This window comes from Siphateles boraxobius, unplaced genomic scaffold (genome assembly GCF_051911475.1).
Source record: "Siphateles boraxobius isolate OS27281-9 unplaced genomic scaffold, OSU_SipBor_1 66, whole genome shotgun sequence".
NCBI lineage: Eukaryota > Metazoa > Chordata > Actinopteri > Cypriniformes > Leuciscidae > Siphateles > Siphateles boraxobius.
Window position 1 is genome coordinate 20,155,279 of NW_027509193.1, and position 17,222 is coordinate 20,172,500.

General features: G+C 39.5%; 1 protein-coding gene across 2 annotated transcripts in view; it reads right to left on the reverse strand.

The window, feature by feature from the left end:
- The window catches only part of rarab (retinoic acid receptor, alpha b), a 152,345-nt gene that overhangs the window by 129,830 nt on the left and 5,293 nt on the right, over positions 1-17,222 (reverse strand). Inside the window, exon 1 of one of the 2 annotated variants that reach the window (XM_077212881.1) lies at positions 13,079-13,381. The exons of the other annotated variant lie outside the window; for it this stretch is intronic. The gene's annotated coding sequence lies outside the window, so the exon portion shown is untranslated. Of the gene's footprint in view, positions 1-13,078; positions 13,382-17,222 lie in introns of those variants that run through there. 2 annotated transcript variants of the gene reach the window in all.

The window sequence follows — 17,222 nt, forward strand, 5'->3', positions numbered from 1 at the left end:
CTCTGAGAGCAATGTATCTCCCTGGGTATTTGAATGTGGTAGCAGACTCCCTGTCGAGGCAGGGGCCGAGGCCAGGGGAATGGAGACTCCACCCCGAGGTGGTGGAGCTCCTTTGGTTGAGTTTCGGTCGCGCCGAGGTGGACCTATTCGCTTCCAAGGAGACCACTCATTGTCATCGGTGGTTCTCCATCACTCTTCCAGCCCCCCTGGGGTTGGATGCTATGGTGCAGCCGTGGCCGAGGTCACGTCTGTACGCCTTTCCCCCGATTGCTCTGTTACCAGGAGTTCTGGAGAGGGTCCGCCGGGACGGGGTCAGTCTACTACTAGTAGCCCCGTTCTGGCCGGCCCGAGTATGGTTTGCGGACCTGATTTCTCTCCTGGACGGTTCTCCTTTGGAGCTCCCGGTCAGGAGGGATCTACTCTCCCAGGTGGGGGGCACGATACTTCACCCCCGCCCAGAGTTGTGGAAACTGTGGGCTTGGCCTCTGAGGGGGCCCAGCTCATAGACTCCGGTCTCTCAACCGAAGTTGTTGAGACCATTCTTAACTCCAGAGCTCCATCCACGAGGAAGCTTTATGCCTTGAAGTGGAAACTTTTCACTTCTTGGTGTGGAGAACACCTGCAGGACCCAGATAACTGCCCAGTGGGTGCAGTGCTGGAATTCCTGCAGGAGCGCTTCTCCACAGGGTTATCCCCCTCCACACTAAAGGTGTATGTGGCGGCACTAGCTGCTTACCACGTCCCTTTCAGTGGAGTTTCTCTTGGGAGACACCCGCTTATAACTCGTTTCCTCCGTGGCACTTTGAGGCTGAGGCCAGCAGTTCGTACGAGGGTGCCGACTTGGGATCTGGCCATTGTATTAGAAGGTCTTTCCCTAGCTCCTTTTGAACCTATCGAAGAAGTTCCCGAGAAGTTTCTCACTTTTAAGACTATCTTTTTGCTTGCTATCTCTTCACTAAAAAGAATCGGAGATTTGCAGGCTCTGTCGGTTTCACCCTCGTGCCTGGAATTTGCACCTGGCATGGTTAAAGCTTTTCTGCATCCTAGACCAGGTTACGTTCCTAAGGTTCCTACTAATATTGTTAGACCTACGGTTCTGCAGGCTTTCTGTCCTCCTCCATTTATGTCATCGGACCAGGAGAAACTTAATTCACTCTGCCCTGTTAGGGCATTAGACGCTTATGTCCACAGAGCTGCCCTGTGGAGGAAATCAGAACAACTTTTTGTATGTTTCGGGCCACCCAGGAAAGGGTGTCCGGCGTCTAAACAGAGAATGAGCAAGTGGGTGGTTGAGGCTATCTCACTTGCTTATGAGTCGGCTGGCCAGCCTTCACCTTTGGTTGTCCGAGCTCACTCTACCAGGAGTATGGCTGCTTCTAAAGCTCTTTTGTCGGGGGTTTCCCTGAGTGATGTTTGTGATGCGGCTGGATGGTCTTCACCGCATACTTTTATTAAGTTCTATGACCTAGACTTAAGCTCTACCCCTGGGGCACAGGTGCTCTCGTCCTCTGTGCGCTAGTCTCACATGACGGTCATTTGGTCCTATGGCGACGTGGGTATTCGCGTTCCTTGACGCAGCTCGAAGTTCCCTTGAAAGGGAACGTCTCGGTTACGTATGTAACCCTAGTTCCCTGATAGGGAACGAGACGCTGCGTCGCTCCGCCATACTCCCGGCACTCCCGTTAGCGCTTCCTTCAAGCCTATCAGAAGCTAATGCGCTTGTGTTTTTGGGGTGCTTTATAGTTTCCTGGTCGATGACGTCACCCGCCTATGACGTTTCATCTCTCCATTGGGCTGATTCCATACGTGCTTCATGACGCACAACGCAGGGGCGTTCCCGCAGCGTTTGACGCAGCGTCTCGTTCCCTATCAGGGAACTAGGGTTACATACGTAACCGAGACGTTTTTTGTTGGCATCTATGGATCCATGATGAACCTTTAACGTCAATGGAACCTTTCCACTGCACTGTAATGTGAAACGATTCTTTAGATTTTTAAATTGCTCTTAACACTCATAAAGAAAAAAATGGTTATGCTATAACTTATCCTAAAATGTTTTTGAGGAACTCAAAATAGCATAGAAGAGCCATCGCTGTGAAAACCCCTGTTTTGTAAACTTTATTTTCTAAAAGTGTAGCTCACTATAAAAATCACTACATTTTAGTCGTCATCATATTAACAAAACTAGTGTAACTGCAGCCTAATCATGAGTATTCTTTTTGGCTAAGTGAGCATGTAACATGTTGTATAGGTAAACTATATTCTTGTACCTCATAACTGGTACTGAGGTTTTCTGAGGTTCGGTGGTTTCTACCTGCAGAAAACAAGCCCCTATGTAGTTTAGAGACCTGCGGCAGAGGAATGCAAAGGATGAAGAAAGCTAAAAGCATTTTTACATGCTTGCCATTCTGAGGGCAGGCTGCCATGGCTGGGTTACAACTTAGAGAACTAGTGTCCATGTTGCACTAGGGGCTATAAATCAAGAGTGAGGGAGCCAGCGCAGCGACAATTCTGCTCCAGATTTACACACGCTATCTGGGTTTTTACGAGCGCATTGAGCAAGGAGAGGAGCCTTTGAACTGTTGTGTCATGCCACGAGGTGGTTCAAAGACTCACGGGGGAGATGTGAAGAGGCCCACTGTCATGCTCCTCCAAAGATCAGTGGCTCTGCTCTGTCTGACATGTCCTAACAGATTTTTTGCCTTTCTTCAACGCAGGCCACACAGCCTGTTTTTGCCAATGCAACAACACTAACATTTCCTAACACAAATGAATTGTACTTTTTTCAAGAATATTTTCTGTCGCAGTGTCTTTGTGCCTAAGATTTCTTTTGATCAAAGTGGTAGCAACTCGAAGGTCTGTTTTATGGGTGAGCGGCAATGCTCATTTTTTGTCTGGGTCTATTAATTTATTTTTAAAAATACATTAAAAATGTAATTCATACATATAATAACTTAAATGTGGTGCAACCCCAATGAACAATGATATTTATAAATGTTATAAATGTAATAAAATCTTACCTTGACATATATATGAAAAACATATTTGAAAATAATGATTAAAATGTGTACACTCACGTGCAATTAAGGTTTAGTTTACATTTTTAAGTAAATAATTCTTACTTTTTTAAAATGGTATAAAGTTTTTCAAAACCGCATGAAACCAACATTACTAGAAAAAAAATCTAACCACTTGTTTTAAAAAAAGAATAGAAGAATTTCTTGTCTTTATCTTGGACTTATTTGTCATTGACCCTTATATGTTACAACGTCTCCCTGAAGAGAAACACAAGCCAATAAAAAAACATCCAGGATACATGAAACATCTAAATATATACTGTTTTTTTTTTTTTTTTTTACTTAACCACCTTTCTCTTATTTTTCTTTCAGCTAGAGGATTTTAAGCCTGGAAAATGTGCTTGTGGCTTTCGATGTCTGGAATACATATTAGCTGTGAAATCATTTAGTACATTTTACATGTGGTGAGTCTTTGAGTAATTGTATACTGATAGCCCACCTCCAGCGTGAAATTTTTAATTCACCCTCATTCGGTCATGCACACAGACAGACAGAGCGCTTAGAAGATCACATAAACAATTCATAAGTGTGTTCACTTTACATTAATTGTTTCCATTTATTGGACCTGTCAGGTTCATCAAATCATCTCATCTCATTGTATCCATTACTCCAACTCTCCCTCTATTACTACAGGGCTGCAGCATATAAAAGGAAATCCAGTTTGGATTAGGATCAGTAGCGGCTCCTGACCGTAAATTTAGGCCAGATTCTAGGTCTAGTTAATGATAAACATTTCATATTCTAATCGCTGAACACATGCAGAACACTTTTGGCAGATGTTGAGTTATTAAGCCTGAGGGTGGTGCTCTAACGTTGATTGACAGACAGGCTCTAAGTACACACAACATACGCATAGAATGCCATCTTAGAACTGCCTTAATGTAGCATTTGTTGCCTCAGAATAATGTTTTAGAGAGTATTACAAATTGTGGAGGAATTCCGGCGACAAAAAGAAAGTCATGTCTATTCTCAGGACAAACATAAAACAAACACAACAGGCTATTCACATGAGAACGTTTAACCTAAAGGATTGATACTTTCATTAATTTGATACGCTAGCCTACTCCACATAGGAAGAACAGACTTGCCAGCTACGACCTGATGCAGAAGATACAGCTGAAGCGGATTGATATCGTCTTGGTCTGGAGCGAGTGAGGTTTATGCAAGGTAACGACAACGGCAGTTTGAAATCTCCATCACCCTTCGCAGGGAGTATGAATGACAGAGCAATCCGACCCATCATAATCCACCATTTTCTCCGACAAAGCAGTCAGGAGAGATAGTAGATTATCGTCGGCAGATTTGAACTTGATAAACTGTGTGTACTGACGTTTTTTCGCGGTTGAAACAACATTCCTTCTGATGTTCATTTATGTTTAGGCTATTTGATCTATAAATTAACTAGAAGGAAGAGATGATCGGTTCACCAGCAGCTTTAACTGACAGCTTCTACTGTCACAACTCATTAAAGAGCCACAAAAGGGACCAAATTTGAAAGTTGAGACTTTGTTTCATATCAAAAGTAACCTAGTCTGTCCTGTCTGTCTGGATTGTCAGTATCATCTTTGCTCCGAAATGTATTTTTCACTGCGTGAGAAAATGATGCGCGGTGTGTGAGCGGCATGGCTTGTCGGACATTGCAACAGTAACTAAAGGTGGCGGGTCTTTGCAGGCACCCGCTGCCCGCTTAGTACATAAATACAAGTCTGCCAAAGCCATGCGCTATAACCTGCTCACCTTACGACTAGAAACGTAAAAAAATTATTTGTTGCATCGTAAGCTACATGCTTACAATGACTGAGCAGAAGCCTGAGTGGTAATCCTAAAATGACCAGTGCTCATTTACCTGCCTTTTAGCAAATCAGTAGGACTATTTGATGAATCTTACAACCCCTAACTCTTACAAGTCCGTCCATATACACATAACCTACAACACCACATATTTGATGCAAAACTCAATCTTATATGATACAAATACGATAGGGTGACAAAAAATGTGAACATACATGCCTAATGCCCTTCACCATAGCCATGCTTCAGATCAAGTAAGGCGTAGTAATGCTCACTTTCAAATGGTCCATGCTGGACTTAAGAAGAACCTAAAACACCACCATCACTAGTGTAGGGGGAAAAAAACATGTTCCGATAGGAAACAAGAAACCTGTGTCTCATCCGCCCACACTGCATGGTCAAGTACAAAACCTTGTCCACTTTTCTCCCTTAAAAAAATGTCATCCTCTCTCTCCCCCGGTTTCTCACGGCAGCCAGAGCCCATTAACGCTGGCCGTTAAATAATGACAGAGACCCGGCGCCGTGGCTGGCACACTGTCAAAGTGAGGAGAGAAGGCCAGAGCAGCTTGTTTAATTTACCTTCACCCATCTGTCTTCCGCTGCACAGCCCATGAGCAAGAGTCACTCGCATCCTCGTCTGCAATGGCACACTCGCAATTCCAACATCAGTTACATGCATACAAGGAAAACGTCCAACCCTATCGCAATTATATGTCGTAAATGCCAAGCTTTGGTATAAATGTAAAAACACAAAGTGACTGGTCACAGACTAACAGCACATGTTTCTCCTGAAATCATTCCGGTCATTAGAACCGAGCGTGTCCTTGGATTGCATTGCCCAAGGCTGCACGTGATGCCACTCATCTGGCAACTGTGTTCAAAACAAAGATATGTTGCCTAGCTGAAAAGAATGTTTTACAAAGGAAATCGTGACTGACAGGAAATAAACACACCTACTTCCTGCTTCTCTATCTGAAGGTTTAGTCATCAGTGTCTTGTCCTTGTCTGTGGATGTTTTAGTAACATTGCAGACATGTGAGCAAACCCTGGGTGGCCGTTTCTTTCAAATATACAAAAGGATAGGCAGACTCTTGTGTTCAACAGATGGATAAAGCACACCAAAACGGGTCTCGAGTTGTGTATTTGAAAATTTTAAACTATTATTTTTTTTGAAAACTACATTTATGGCGCAATGAAACGCAAGGGTCACGAAACATGCTTCTACTGAGGACTTATAATTAGACAATAAGAGAAGTTTTTTTTTTTGCAACGTAAGTAAGTTGTAAAGCAGTACTATGAATATTGTTGGTAATTGTATAATAAAATACGTATTCCTCATTTATAAATCAGTTTGAATAAACGTGTCTGCTAAAGGACTAAATGGGCAGAAGGAGAAATTAATTGAAGGGGAACTGAAAAATAGTATCATATAGGCCTAGAAATATGGATCCAAATGCTGAATCAAATGTCATGCCATCAAATGAACACATGTAAAGAATACACGTGAGCATAAATAGAGACAAAGCCACTGGCAGAATATAGAAGACAGGTTGTCTGTTTACCAAACAGACAGTAAAAGAGCAACAACAAAAAAAAATTACATGTTCCAAGGTCAGCAATTTTAATCACCCTTACATTGCCTGCAATCCTGGTAAAAATTCACCAAAGTCACAAATCCCATTCTCACCTTTTCCACCACTATGACACAAACTGGACCACAAAAGAAGCAGGTCTAATGAAGCCGCTCCGCCAGGAGTCTGAGTAGTGTGAGATTCTAAAACTTCTAAATCAAGATGATGAAAAATTGTGACCAGAAAGTAGACAAAAAAAGAAAGAAGCCAAAGTACTGTGTTCAGGCCTGAGCACCGGGCAGTGGCAAAGTACTTCTAGGAATTCTGTATGAAAAACTACAACAAAAACAACAATAGACTGAAGTAAACAGCAGTCAGCTTTTACATGTTGCATACGTTTTGAACTTATCTCACTGGGCGCAAGGCAAGGTTTCTGCTTCCTTTGTCATATGACCGCCTTATTTTCTTTACGATTATCGAGGTCAAAGTCTTTTATTTCCAGCAGTACTTTTTCGGATTTGTCAAAAGATCAGTATCAGAGTGACTTACACTCAGTATGTGTACATGTACATTGAAAAATAAGCACATGAGAAAATTATAGTAATGCGTAATATTAACAATGAAACAGCATTGCATAAAAAACTCAAAAAAAATAAAAATGTCTTAGCCATTGCAACTCCATTTGATCAATCAAATGTATAGGTTTTCTCTGGTTGAGATATTAAGAGCTTTTTTTACTGGAGAAAAAAAAAATCATTCTCTCATTGTAAGCATCAAAATGTGTTTGTCTATATGTATCTGTCACTCTATTGACACACTACAGCATCTCTCATTGTTTATATATATAAATGATATTGACATTGATTGATGTAAAATTGTTTGGAAGTTTGCAACTCAGAATTCTTCTTTGCATGAAATACCCTATCCATCTTCACAAACACTGATGAACGCACATATATAGAGCAAATATTTCACGCATCTATCTTTCTAGACTTTCATGTAGCTCAAACAGTAGAGAGTTGGCGCTTGTAACGCCAAGGTCATGGGTTGATTCCCAGGGAAAGCAAGAATTGATAGGAATGTAAATGTGTACCTTGAAATGCAAGTCGCTTTGGATAAAAGCGTTGGCCAAATGCATAAATGTAAATGTACATCAAATATGGTAAATGAAAGCTAAAACATGCATGCTTGGCACACAAGAATCAATAAGCTTTGTTTTCATGGGTCAAACACACCTTTGAGCTTCTGTTTAACATATTTGATATGCTCTGTGTATATGTATTCAGCAGTCGTTATACACTGCAAGATGTACAAATACAAAAATATGCGAAAAACGGAAAGATTTACTGGTAATTTTCTGCCAGAGTATTATTATCATAAGTTTATGAACATTTCCATTAACCCCATTATACAACACTCCTACATATTAAAGTCACTATGAAATCAAAATTTACAATTCTTATTTTCAGATGGAATATTTTACTATTTATTATAAATCATTTATCGGTGTATATAATAAATACATGTAAATACAATTAGACCTTGTAATCTTTCATCAAATTAGCTTCCCCTCATCCTGACTTTAACACAGCATTTTAGTCCCGATTTCTACTGACTTTTCTTATAGTGTAGGTAAATAAAAACCGAAAATATAATCTGTTCATCATTCAAAGCAACCATGTTCTTTACGCTCGATTCTTATGGATCATTTATAAAATGTACTGCATTTATTGTAAAAATGTTGATTCCATAGTCTTTAAATGGTTGGGCAATCTTCATTTGTGTTCCAAAAATGAACGAATGTCTTATGGGTTTGAAACGAAATGAGGTTGAGTAAATGAAAGGATATTCATTTTTGTGTGAACTAAAGACAGGGATCCAAAATACTTAATCATCAGTTCCATCAATATACAATATTGCAGACAATTTGAAATGATTAATGAGAGAGAACGCTAAAATCAATCCACTGGAGAGAGAGAGGGAGGTAAAATAGAGAAATGGAAAAAGGAGTGGTGCCGTCAACTAGACATATCCAGCAGTGTGAAACGGCAGATTTCTGGAAAAATGGCAAGGACGACAGCATTGGATAGCACCCTGATTCAGACAGCTTTGTGTTCCCCTCCCTGCTATTTTGGAGCGACAGAGGACATTAGAGAGCCCTGGTGGAGACAAACACAACAGGAGGTGATACCTTGAGCACGCTTTCATAAACGGAAAAATCTAAATGTCAGGCTTTGTGGCATGTATCTGCAGACGACGGGCATGAAAGTGGCAGCGCTTTGAGGAAGCAAATATCATACCCATTCCTCTTTCTATTGCAGACAGATGGTTGAGGAACTTCCCATTTAACTGCGAAAACAGAACTAACTGAAAACACTTCGCTTCTTACACCATATGCTGAATAGTTTCAATGCATCACAAGCATGACTCATTTCATCCTTGTACTATTTCCGTTAATCGAACAGTACACAGAGTGAATCGAGTGCCTAATATTTCTATACTCCATATTGCAGTCTGGGCAATGGGGCAGGGCTACACATGTCGCTCCGCCCACATCCAATTTCATTGGTTTATAATAGAGCTAATCTTATGGACGAAGACACTTGAAGCCTGAGAAAGCGCATTCCTTCGTGTACGATTTTGTGAATGATTTGGCCATATTACAGAAATATTAAGTGCTAACTCTAGAATCGTATCTTATTATGTTTAGTAACCATGCTAATTTTAGTTAGGATATATTGGCTAATGTTTTATTGTACTTAAGACAAAAGTTATTGTTTAAAAACAAATGCTTTCATGATGGCACCTCCAGGTTCTTCAGGCTTGATAGAGCAGTTTCATTAGCACTTTAATCATCTGTCTTCTTCATATATACGTCAAAAGTCTGGATTTTACGCAAATGATCATAATTCAATGTATATTTCAGTGAGACATCAGATTTTACATGTTAAAGAACAACCATTTTTGGTTGCAACGTGTCAATGGGTTAACATGTATATCTGTGACACTCATTGTATAGCCATATAGCTGCTAGCAAATTTTTATTTTAAATCACTTGGAGCTGTAAATCCGTGCAATATTGGTTATGTGAAGATTTTAAGAAGGTGAGTAAAAGAGACTTTTACTGTGATTAATAGTTTTTATTTATCAAGTGATGATTATAATTAACTAAACAAAATCTAAAAGGTGTATTCAGTAAAAAGTCTATAGTTCTATTTTACAATGATTCTTGTGGATTATAAAGAAATGTATAGCCTACATAGGTTATTTTTGAACAACATAAAATCAGTTAATTTGTAGGCTACATAAATATAAATTTAAAAAATAAATAACAATTTATTGCTTAAAGGGACAGTTCACCCAAAACTGAAAATTGAACACAAAATAAGTTATTTTGAAGAATCTGGGTAACCAAACAGTTGATGGACCCCATTGACTTCCATGGTAGGGAAGAAAAATACTAATGAAAGTCAATGGTGCCCATCAACTAATATGGAAGTAAAATAATGTAAAATGTTTTTGAAACAAACAAAACAAAAAGCCTGTTGAATTGCACTACTTGAAAAAAAATAGATATTGGAATAACCATGCTTGCATTTTAATGCATTGTATTTTTAGGGCTTGCGTTTTTATGGGCTGAAATTCAGCATGGTTGAATATTTAAGCTGTGAATATTTCAATTCAAAACATTTCAAAAACATTTTCATTATTAAAAATTCAATAATCCATATTCACCTTTCATATTTCACTTCCAAAATATTCAAACTGTTTAAAAATACAACCTATAACAGTGGTTCTCAACTCCAGTCCTCGGGACCCACTGCTCTGCACATTTTGTATGTCTCTCTTATGCCGGGCATACACTAAAGGATTTGCACAGTCCCAGACTAAAGAACGGCAGTCTTTAGGAATCTTACTGGAGTCTCGGGGCGCTCCCGTCGTTTCGATCGTTAAATGTGAGGTGATAATCTGCAGTCGGCGACCCGATTTATGCCAGTCTTTCTCTAGTCTTTCATATCAAACATGTTTGATATTATCGCAAGTCTTTAGTCTGAGACTAAAAACTGTGAACCCAAGTCTTTAGATGTGAGCTGATAATCTTATAACGTTTTTTCTAAATCTTTTCAAAGTCTTTAGGTGTACAGAAAGCATTATCTGACACACTCAGTTCAGATCAAGGAGTCTCTCCTAACGAGCTGGTGATCTGAATCAGGTGTGTTAAATAAGGAGACATAAAAAATGTGCAGAGCAGTGGGTCCCGAGGACTGGAGTCGAGAACCACTGACCTTTAATATTCAACAGGCAATTTTCGGTCCATTTTATTTAGCTTTGCAAATTCGCCTCCACAAATTCAGTGGTTCAAATTCGACAATAAATTCAACGTTGACATCCAGGAACTGCAGGAAAAGCAGTAGATTACCGAGCCTAATCTCCATCTGCTGTTAGTCGACCTCACCAGCAGGAGGTGCAAAAGCGTGTGTTGTTGACGAAGACCGAGCAACAGTAGAGCAAGCCATTCATTCATAAAAACTAATTTACAGCAATTTAAGTGTAGGCCTATTTGTGTATATTTTATCGTCATTATTATGACAGCTGTTTCAAGTTACATTCAGTGTCTTCACGGTTACTTTTCATGTGTAGCCTACCGTGCACGACATTATAATGTTTAATGGTTAATAAATTCCCCCGATGCGGATGTACAGATCCAATGTTACAATTGAGTTTGACATATTTCTCTTGGTTGTTTAGTTGCCTTAACCTTGGAGATGTGCTGCATGTGTAACCCCCCTTCACCAGGGTCCCACTTGACCCGCTCCCAGCAGGCCTCGAACCCGGGTCTCCGGCATGAGAGTCAGGCGCTCTAACAAGGAGGCTGAAGACTGCAGCCTCTAGCATCTGTCGTCAGAGCGCCTATTGACATCAGAGGAGCGAGGTTTACTCGCACAGCAACTACTAGCTGGCCTCCGTTAGACATGCAGTAGGCTACTAGGGTTTCCCTCAATACTTCAGGATTCCCCAGCTGGACATATAAAACGCTTAATGGACTGATACAGTGATATAAAGTACCAAACTCGCAGGAAAGCAGATGGACTCACAATATGAACTTAACGTGCAAAGTTTCCCCGTGATATACTGGCATTAAGTTGGTTCAACATTGAACATTCACACATTTAGGGACTGTCTCTCAAGTTACATACGACATAGGTATACACGTTTCTAACTTCACTAGCATTTGAAGAGAACGTCTTGCAGTCATAAAACCAACTGTAAAGTATTCATGTAGGTATCAGGCATAATGCACACCTTTTAGATTTTTGATATTTATTCAAATAAATTGAAGTTTGCTATTGAAGTTAGAAACGCGTATGCCAATGTTGTATGCAACTTTAGAGACGGTCCCTAAATGTGCCAATGTCAAGACAATTTTACATTTACATTTAGTAATTTAGCAGACGCTTTTATCCAAAGCGACACACAGTTAAACTAACAATAGGACAAAAATATGCAAGTGCTATGACCCTTCCCAATTTAATCTAATGCAGTACGTGTCGGCATAGCCTACATAGAATAGAAGAGAAAGTGTTAGTATTAATTGATCAAGTGTTGATTGTATGCCAGTATTTCACTGGGAAAAGCTCAGCATGAAACTTTGCGCGCTTAGTTCATATTCTAGCATATGGTACAGCCTACATCCCCAATATGGTGCGAGTTTGGTCTTTTATATGACTGTATTAGTCCATTAAGCTACGATATCCTTGAGTATGATGAGGTATTGAGGGAAACCAATTATAATCCCGTTCAGGGTAGAGAAATCTGATAACATGTAGGCTAGACAGGGAAAGTAAAAAGGAAAGTTATTGAATTAAACATATTGAACGAATTTTGAACCACTGAATTTGTCATTGACAGTGGAATTTGTGGAAGCGAATTTGCAAAGCAAAATAAAATGGACCGAAAATTGCCTGTTGAATATTCTAGGTTGTATTTTTAAACAGCTTGAATATTTTGGAAGTGAAATGTGAAAGGTGAATATGGATTATTGAATTTTTAATTAATGAAAATGTATTTGAAATGTTTTGAATTGAAATATTCACATCTTAAATATTCAACCATGTTGAATTTCAGCCCATAAAAAATGCAAGCCCTAAAAATACAATGCATTAAAATGCAAGCATGGTTAATGCAATGCCTATTTTTTTCCAAGTAGTGCAATTCAACAGGCTTTTTTGTTTTAAAAACATTTGCCATTAGTTTACTTCCATACTAAAATAATATACTGTCTGAATAAAGTCGACGTACGACGAAATTCAATTCAATGCAGGACCCTGCACATGATAGTGCAGCGTATCCGCGCTTTGCATTAAATATTTGCTGCAAAAGCTCTCAATGACACATTGCTCATTCAGGTAAGAGAACAATACAGCGCATTTTATTACGTAGCAGTTGCATACCGGTCATTATTACCCCCGTATGCGGTTTCGATCAAACTCAACGGGCAGCTTTACAGTTAAGTATCACACCGCATCTGAGCGCCGAAGGACGCGCCTATTCACTGCTCTACATCTGTCAAGACGCTATTAATGTGGCTACCTGTCAGCCAAGCAATTGTATTGTCACGTAAATAGAGAGCGCCAATACCTGTTGACTCCTCCTACCGCTGTGTTGGTTGGTGGAAGTTGAACCTAGAGACGCTTTAATTTCTCTCCCGAATGTCGTTCTTCTTCTCACCCAGTGAGCTGTTCTGCTGAAAGTGTAGAGGAATTTCGTTTCGGCGGGTGGTAGTGTCCGCACCGACAGTTCAAAGAAGTGTGAGCACTGATGTAGCCTACATTCGCAGGGCGGCAGAGGAATGATGCACTGCAAGGAACTGACAAGCAGCCATTGCGGTCACGTGTGAGCTGGTGAAACCGAACACCGGCCAGCCTCCGCCGCCGTCTCCTCCCATTCTCCCCTTCCGCGGTGTCACTTTAGGGCACGATACCACTGAACACAAGCTCAGCTGGTGCTCGCCTTTATGTAACCACTGAGCGTTATGCAGGAAGTTTAGTGTTTTTGCATTAGGACGAAGCTGTGTTTCAGGTCACTAAAACACTTATAGAAACAGGCTAAACAGCTCGAAGTTCTCAGAGGAAAAAATTAAAAGGTGTTTCAGGATCTATTTGAGGTTCTTCACACCGGCAGAACCCAAATACATATTAGGCATGTTCCTGACAATTCGAGGAAGGTTCAGTACACTAGAACCGCCAAACATTTTGCATTTAAATTGAACAATTTGTGTTGTGGGTTTGGGAATGAGTGAATGGTGAGGGAAAATTGCACAAAAATCATTACACTTATGATTACCAGTTAATGAAGATTGCATGTAAACTTGATTGAAGAGATTTGTCTCAAGTTTATCAGTGGTACATTTAGCAATGGTTCTCAACCACCACGGGGACCAGGGCCCCTTTGAGGGCCATAGCAAACTTCCAAGGGGGCCTCGAGATGACTTTAAGTCAAAACTCGAGATTTTTCTTATTTTAATTCACCCTCTCAACAACAGTCTTAAAAAAGTCTAATTTTAAAAGTGTGATTTATGAAATGAATTAATAAATTATCAATTAAACATTTTTATAATGAATTTACATTTTTCCAGATATGCCAAGCTCTACTTTATTCTTAGTCCTTATATAGCCTGAAGAAGTAAATCATGAAAAACAGGAAAAGTCATGGGGCCTTTGAGTATTGTTGTTGACAAAATGTTGAGATCCACTGGTTTATTTCACATAACGATCTTAATTTGAGTAATTCCTTATTGTGATTACTGGGAATAATCAGACTATTGGTGTATATTTATGTAGCCAATAAATTGTCTACACAAAGAATTTAAATTAAGTGATGCAGCACCAACATATATCAATATTATATATAATATACTGTAAATCATGTTGCATGTCTCCAGTTGCTTTTTTATGTATGTTTAACATAAAATAAAATAAAACGTATTTGCAAAAATAATATGAGAATTGATTACTATGATCTTTCCTCATATTTAAATATCTGCTGGCCATTGCATCAAAAGAAGCTCACCTAAACTCTTGTAAACTCCCATCTGTCTAAAAAAATGGTATTGTTAAAAAAATATTATTGATAAGCATCAGATGTGTGAAGAAAGAAACAGCGATGGTTTGATGGAAGGGGGGTATGAGGAATGTACAAAATGGAATCAATTATTTCCTACAAGAACTTTTGACACCGTCAACAGATCGTCCAGTTGCCACAAATCATAAAGGAAAGGCTTTGAGTTGCTTCAAATATATATGCTGAAGTTTTATGAGTGCATAGTAGAATATTTGAGACCTCTTTGAGTGCCTAGAGTTTCTGCAGTGTGTCAGTCTGAAAACCCCAGAAAGTATCTTTTCATTTTTACAGCGTGCAATATTGATGTTAAAGGTTCCAGAAGGCTTTAAGCAACATTTGCATTGCTGTCCTTTGTGGTCTCAGAACAGATGTGTCAACATCATGATGTGCACTGTGTAAAAAACAGCTGCAAGCACCATTGATCTTGTGATGATGCCTTGAATTTACACAAGCGCTGAGCATCCACACTCTTAAGACCTTTTACCACTTTACTGTGACGACAAGGACACTGTTTCTCTGTTGCAAAAGCTCTTCCTTTGCAACCATGCATTTAAAGCAGAAGAGAAGCCATCCACATGAAACACTAATATCAGATCCTTGGGGCCAGCAGGGGTAGGACACCATTTTAAACGGCGTAAACCAGGTGAGACCAGCACAGACCTGTTGAATCTATTTTTCTTACAACACGCAGGGAGGTGTCGTCAGTTTGTCTGCCCTCATCTTGTTTATGTGAGCTAATTCTAGGAGCAGCCTTTGCCTCTACTTGTTTGCTACCCATCATATAATATGACTGTCCGCTCTGAGTGACCCCTCTTGGTATCCCTCAGTGTGTGTTTGCAAATAGTACAACTGCTGAAAGAATGCCAAGACCTTTTGCCTATATGGCCCATCACCTTGCAAATGAGGGAACGTCCCATTAACAGAAGAGAAAAATAAACTTAGATGGAGTCATGTCACATGTGGTTTGCTTGGCCCACGGGCTTCAATAGCTGTTCAAATGACTCATAATCCCCTTCTTAAAAAAAAAAATACAATGGGAGATTTGAGGGGAAATCTCCTTTTTCTTGGTTCTATATTTAGAAACGCATGCCTAAGATTAAATATAGATTTCAGAGTGCTCACAATCAGATCAATCTCTCCCCTCTTTTACAGGGAAATATAGAGGGAAAAAATGATTTTACCCAGTTTTGACAGTATTTGAAAGTATTTTCCTGATTATGCAAACATGGTCTTGGTTTGATGTTTTGCAGTTTTTATTGCTGTTACTTCATGTTGTGAATCCTATAGAGCAGTGTTTCTCAACTCCATTCCCATGGACCCACCACTTAGAATGCTTTAGATGTCTCACACATTAAAGTACCTGATTCAGCTGATCAGCTGCTTAGTGTCCCCATTACTGGAGCTGAGAAGCACTGCTATAGGTAGGTATAATGGAACCGATGAAGCCTATGTGAAGTGACTGTTTAAAATAGGGGTCTTAAACCTACAAACGTGTATAGAATCATATTAATGTACAGTAATTACTGTACATACAGTAGTGGACAAAAAATGATGTGCGGAGGGGATATTTTCACAATATGTTCTTTTAATGACATTTCAGGGTCTATTAAACAGTCAAAGTATATACTAAACTTGTTTAAGGTATTAAAAGGACTAACTTATTTGGCCAGAAAGGCAAACTCCAGCATTAAAATATGGATCGTATTGTATAATGCAAAAAAGGCATAGAAAAACAAAAAGCTCACGAAATAGCGGATACAATGACTACAGTGTAATTAGTTATTAACATTTTGTTGGTTCTCCGTTGTTTTTGATCATATCAGCCACTGTCCTGGACATTGACACATTCAACTTTGTGACATGCTTAACTTTTTTCCAACTTTTTTGCAGCTTTTTTGAGCTTCATTGGAAGACCTGCAGGACTTATCACAATTCAGGTTTATAATTTCCCAAAGCTTTTCAATGGCTTTAAGGTCAGGGGACTGAGGAGGCCACTGAAAGACTTCAAAATGCTGAGCATGAACTCTTTCATTGCATTGCAACTTTTTTGAATGACCTGTGTGTTTGGGATCATTATCATGTTGCAAAATACACATTTGATCTCTAAAAAGATCCTCCATTCTTGGCTACATTGTGTTCAACAGGATTTCCAAACTCTGTAGATCCTTCCAACACATGCTGGATACATGCCTCCCTTATACCATCATGTTTCTGCTGCTTAATGGTGTCATGCATGCATTTGGTGCATTCCATATGTTCTTTGGTAAATGCAACGTTTTTTTTTTGTTTGTTTTTTTGCAGTAGATACAACAAATAAATGGTTTCTTTACTGCTACACAACCTGTCAATCCAGCCTCCTGTAGCCGTTGGCTTACAGTTCAATATGAAATTGGAGGTTGGAGGTCTCATCCAACTTGTTTTGAGGTAGTTCCACATTCAGGTGATTTTCATCCTCTTGTCAAAATACTCACTAGTCCAGCCACAGCACTTTACATTCTGAATGGCAGTAATCTCACTGGACATTGTGACCATTCACATATCTAAAGTAATGAATGTTTGAAAGAACAGCCTTCATACAACTGAATAGAGTGTTACATTGAAATGATCTGCACAATGGAAGCCCTGGTCTGATTTTGGCTGATATTTCTGCCTGAATCTGTTA